A 6,455-nucleotide genomic window follows, 5' to 3' on the forward strand; every position below is an offset into this window, starting at 1 on the left:
GTGGTAGCGCATGCCTGTAACCCACTGTAATTCCGGCTACTTGGAAGGCTGAGGCGGAAGGATCGCCAGAGCCCAGCGGGTCGAGGTTGCGGTGGCCGGGAGCGGCCACTGCACTCCACTCTGGGCGACAGAGTGAGACTCCAACTCAAAAAAAAAAAAAGAAAAAGTGGGCAAAAGATCTAAAGACACTTCTCAAAAGATATACAAGCAGCCAATAGACACATGAAAAAGTGTTCAGCCTCACTAATTATAAGAGAAATGCAAATCAAAACCACAATGAGATACCACCTAACCCCAGTAAGAATGGCCATCATTAATAAAACAAACAACAGATGCTGGCAAGGATGCAGAGAAAAAAGAATGCTTCTACACTACTGATGGGAATGCAAACTTCTTTGGAAGACAGTGTGGCAATTACTGAAAGACCTGGAAATTGACCTTCCATATGACCCAGCAATTCCCCTATTGGGGATATACCCAGAGGAACTCAAATCATTCTACAAAAAAGACCTGCACACGTATGTTTACTGCAGCATTATTCACAATAGCAAAAACATGGAACCAACAGTGCTGCCCATTGAAACTGGACTGGATTTTAAAAATGTAGTACATATACACAATGAAATATTATGCAGCCATAAAGAAGGACAAACATATGGACTTCGCAGCAACTTGGATGGACTTAGAGGCTATCATACTCAGTGATCTATCACAGAAACAGAAAACCGAGTACCACATGTTCTTACTCATAAGCTGACTTTGAGCAATCATCATAATACTGTAAGAAAGGGATTGGCAGTAGTGGGAAATTGCCGGGGGGGGACACATTTCATTACAAGGGTACCTACATAATGAACATTTGTATACGTAATCCTGAATTGTACCCCACATCTTTAAAATAAAACAGAAATTTGATAAGGGGAAGAGAAAGGTCTATAATGCCACTTAATCTTCCTGTGGACAAACCAAGAGTACTCAAATTGAGTTAAAGGTACATTTCAACTCCCATTGCTGTTAAGCAAAATTACAAATCACATGTATGTTTATTTTCTTAAAACTAGTTTGTTCCATTTAAATTTTCTCATTCATTTTAAAGTTTCCATATACAACATCTTTACAAGAAACTGAAGCTTTTATTTTAGGAAAGATCGATGGAAAACACCAATCTATAAAAATACAGCACAATAAAAACATTAAAAATGTCAAAACTATTTGTTTCACTGGCAATAATAAAAGCAAGTAGCATGGATGGAGAAAACCAAATCTGCTTCACAGTTCAAACTCTATAAATGTAAAGAAAAAGTGCCCTCATCTGGCCAAACAAAAAACTTAAAATTTTACGTGCATGTATTAACTTTTGTTTAAAAGTAATTTCCAGGGTTCTAACTGCTATATAAGCAAATCTTTAAAAAATAAATATAAGTAATTATCTGACAGTATAAAATTTTTTTGCTGCCTTTAAAAAATAAAACTACTTGCTGCTAAAAAATAACTATTTAAACCATAAAATATAAAGCAAATTACATAATACATATCTTTGCAACCAGATACCTTAGAAATATATTAGAAAGAATATAAATTGTTACCAGTTCTCCTATTTGCAAATCACTAATTACAAAATGGCATAAGTTTATATTCTAATGACAAGATAGACCTATCACTAGCATATACTATTATTATCCAGAAAAAGAACCTTTCCAAAACTTGAGTTTGTTTCTCCCTGAGTACTTCTAAACAATAATATACCATTTAAAGTTAAATCTGATAATTAGCCGGGCTCGGTGGCTCAGCCTGTAATCCCGCGCCTTTGGGAGGCTGAGGTGAGTGGATTGCCCGAGCTCGCAGGCTCGAGACCCGCCTGGGCAGGCGCGACCTCATCTCTACAATAAAATCAAAAAATTAGCCAGGCGTGGTAGTGCACGCCTGTAATTCCGGCTACTCGGAAGGCTGAGGCGGAAGGATCACCGGAGCCCAGCAGGTCGAGGCTGCGATGGCTGGGAGTGGCCACTGCACTCCAGTCTGGGCGACAGAGTGAGACTCCAACTCAAAAAAAAAAAAAAAATTGATAATTATTAGACTCCCATTCCTGCCAGCCAGTCCCAGGAGAGCCCTAAATAAAAATAAACTTTTCAGCAGCAGTGTGACATTGATGTTACAGATGAAATGCTAGGGATGAGTAATCCTATCAACAGTAATAGTGATAAGGCGATAATATTAGAAATCACTAAAATGTTAGTTATTTGCCACGCACTGCGTGTGGTAGGCAGCCTGTCCACCCCACAGAGGACTCCCAACAAGTCCATCCCCTAATCCCCAAAACCCATGACTATGTCACCTTTTATGTCAAAAGAAATTTTGCATATGTGGTTAAATTAAAATTGGGAGAGGAAATGGGGAGATTATTCTGGCCTATTTTGGTGGCCCAATGTAAATCACAAGGGTCCTTAAAAGTAGAAGAGGGAAGCAGAAGGAATCCAGAGGGACATGAGACTATGGAAGAAGGGTGGGAGACATGCCGCACTGCAGACTTTGAAGACACAGAAAGGAGATCACAAACCAAGAAATACAGGCAACTTCTAGAAGGTGGAAAAGGTAGGGAATGGATTCTGCTCTAAAACCTCTAGAAAGGAACACAGCCCTGCCAACACTTTGATTTTAGCCCACTCAGACTTTTGAATTTACAGAACGGTAAGAAAATAGACCTGTGTTGTCTTAAGCCACAAAGTCTGTGGTAGTTTTTACAGCAGCAACATTAATTAGAAAAAAAGCTAAACTCAGTTAATCCTCATATTGTTCAGTTAGGTACTATTATTAATTCTACTTTACACAGAAGGAAAGTGAGAATTAAAAAGAGGAAGCAAGGTAACTTGTCTGAGGTTACACAGCTAGTTAAACTTCAGATCTGCATTTTTTTCTATCTGACATGTGAGGCTGACTGACGCCTACCCCCCCAGATCACTGCCTCACCGCCTTCCATGAGTAAACACGATACTAGTGACTTCTCAGTATTGAACGTATTCCACTAACATCTCCCACCCCCTACTTCCAATGAAATCTTCCTCCCAGTTTCTGTTTGAAACTATCCTCATTTCTTTCCTTGTTCAACCAACCTTTGACTCCTTCTATCTTACATCTATCATTATCCACTTTTCACATCCACTGCAGCCATGCTGAAGCAGGCTCAAATCACCTGGATATAAAAACACTATTCTAACTCACTTCCTATTATCAGTTCCAGGTCATGCAAAGAACCACCAGAAAAATTTCAGTATCTTCTCTGTGTGTAATCAAGTAAAACCTAAGTTCCTTTAGGAATCTGACCTCCTCAAAAGAATCCCATCTCATCTTTCCATGTTCCATTACTGCTTCCACACACTGCAAAATCCATCCAAATGTACTCTTCAGTCCCAAACGTATTCTGCCACCTCCACACTTCCACAGCCTTTCTTGTGTTATGACACTCAGCTATGTGAAAACTTATTTTACAAAATGGGTCCTTCTTGTCATGCCCAACTAAACCAGAATTGAGAGGCCAGGAATAGGGGAGAAGCCCTTTGAGCCCATAACACTTGCTTCAAGAATTAAATTTTCCACAAGCCCAGCTGCTGAAACGGCTTGCTTCTAACCCTAAGACCAGTTTTGCCATCTCTATAAAACTTTGCTAGTGCCAACGAACCTTCTTTCAAAACAATACATAACATTTCTCTTTGTAATAAAACTCCCAAATCTTCTCTTTGTTCTTCAGATATTCGAAAGACCACTCGGTCTGTGTATATGTCCCAAATTTTAATTTTTGCTTCCTAAAATAAAATGTAAATTTAGAGATTTGCCTCTATATTTTATCTTGACCTTGACAGCTAGAATATATGTCTATCAAAGATCAAATTCAGGTCTTAAAAACAGAACACCAGTCAGGAGCCCTGCAGAATTCTGCTTATACCACCCATCAGTCCCTGTCTTCCTCACTCTAATTTAGCTTCAGATACTAATGACCCAGTTAGGCTAAAGAATGTGGTCTATCACTGTAGTTTTTCATAAAGCCTAGACTTTTAGGTTAGACACCCAGGTTCAAATCCTAGCTCTACCACTTCCTTGCTTTGTAATCCATAGCAATTACTTCATTTTTCTGACCTAAATTTCTTTATCTGACAAATGGGAAAAACGATAGTATCCTCTTCATAGGGTGTTTCAAATACTGAATGAATTAATACATGTAGCTGGTAGAATATCTATCATAGATTATTTGTACTGCAGTTCCCTCAAGAAGTAGCTTGCTCCCATAATCTCAGTCCTTGGCTGGTCACAAATGATTTGTTTAATCACTAAGTTTTCTTCCCTCAGAAGGTTGGATCTTGTGACTCATTCCATAGTGCCAAGTTATGCCTCTATTTCCACCTGACGGACCTCAACTCTCAGCCCCTTGTGCTATAGTACAAGAGCCCACCACGAATCAGTATTGTCTTTTACTATCTTTCTTCTTATCCTTCCCCTAACCTTTCCTCTGGCTTCAAATCATACTTCCAAAATATTTTCACAAGCATAGATTCGCTATATCCACTTAGATATTGTGATGTTAATAACTGACTGCCCGCTGGGCTCGGTGGCTCAGCCTGTAATCCCGCGCCTTTGGGAGGCTGAGGTGAGTGGATTGCCTGAGCCCGCGGGTTCTAGACCTGCCTGGGCGGCAAGACCTCATCTCTACAATAAATCAAAAAATCAGCCGGGCGTGGTAGCGCATGCCTGTAATTCTGGCTACTTGGAAGGCTGAGGTGGAAGGATCGCCGGAGCCCAGCAGGTCGAGACTGTGGTGGCCGGGAGCGACCACTGCACTCCAGTCTGGGCGACCGAGTGAGACTCCAAATCAAAAAAAAAAAAAAAATAACTGACTGCTCACTATAAGGACTAGCTTTGTAAATGGGTTAGCCCTTTTAGCACTGGCTCTTACAGTAAACCCTTCTCCCTATTATTGCACCCATGAAAAAGGTCAACGAAAAAGCAAAATGAGACACTAGCATATATCCTAAAAAAAAAAAAAAGGGCAACATACTGCTGTTGTTATTACTGGCATATGTCTTATTTTCCTACACATTTATAAGTTTCTTGAGGACAAGGACAAGGTAGTAGTAATCACCTTTGAGTTACCCCACATCTAAACACATAATCTTTAGTTTTATTTTTGATCAAGTTAATGAATGGAATTAAACTGTAGTTGAATGCAGTCAAATTGTACCAATCTGCAAAAAAATTCTTGACATTACCTTAATTATCCTGGTGTGTTCTTTTTAATTTTCAGAACATTAAAGAATTAAAACTGATTTTTTTACAATTACAAGATAATTAGAGGACCTTTATAATAGTTACTCCAACATGTTCCTTCAACTATCTGCCTATCCATACTATCTGCCTAAATATACAAAGCTTTAGAACAATGGTTCTGCATTGTAATAATCTGTGGTGTTCTTTAAAAATAGCTTCTCAGGCTCCACATCAGAAGTGTCTGACTTGGTTGGTCTCAGGTGAGCCCCAGCTTAAATGTTGTTGCTGATTTTTTTTTTTTTTTTTTTTGAGTTGGAGTCTCACTCTGTCACCCAGACTGAAGTGCAGTGGCCGCTCCCAGTCCCCACAGCCTTGATCTGCTGAGCTCCCGCGATCCTTCCGCCTCAGCCTTCCAAGTAGCTGGAACTACAGGCGTGCGCTACCACACCCGGCTAATTTTTTTGATTTATTGTAGAGATGAGGTCTTGCCAATTTACCCGGGTGGGTCTTGAACCCACAGCCTCCGGCAATCAACTCGGCTTCCCAAAGTGCTGGGATTACAGACTGAGTTACGAAGCCCAGCGGATTTTTTTTTTTTTTAAAGGAGTGACAGGCGAGTATGAAGCACAGTCTAAGGAATCTGCTTTGAAACACGTTTTAAAAAAATTATATGATTCAAAGATATATATTTTAAATATATACATTACTTCTAAAATCCATTTAATTTTAAAAACTCACAAAGTCAATATATTTTAAATCATCATATTGTGTGTGTCACTGAAAATATAACTAACAACTACTATTTTTCTTTTTTTGAGTTGGAGTCTCAGTCTGTCGCCCAGGCTAGAGTGCAATGGCATACTCACGGCCACCATGCATCGACCTGCTGGGCTCCACTTCAGTTTTCCAAGTAGCTGGAACTACAGGTGCGTGCTACCATGCCCGGCTAATTTTTGATTTATTGTAGAGACGAGGTCTGGCCAAGTTGCTCGAGTTGGTCTTGAACCCACGTGCTCAGGCAATCCACTTGCCTTGGACTCCCAAAGTGCTGGGAATACAGGCTGAGCCACCGAGCTCTGCCATTTTTTTTTTTTTTTGGCCAAATAGTGATTCCTCATATCGGTGAATTTCTAAAATACACTTTCAGGCATAAAATTCTTTGCACATACAAAGTACTAATACAAAGTACAAAAAATACC

This window comes from Carlito syrichta, unplaced genomic scaffold, assembly GCF_000164805.1.
Source record: "Carlito syrichta isolate Samal-C Ts95f unplaced genomic scaffold, Tarsius_syrichta-2.0.1 Scaffold313361, whole genome shotgun sequence".
Taxonomy (NCBI): Eukaryota; Metazoa; Chordata; class Mammalia; order Primates; family Tarsiidae; genus Carlito; species Carlito syrichta.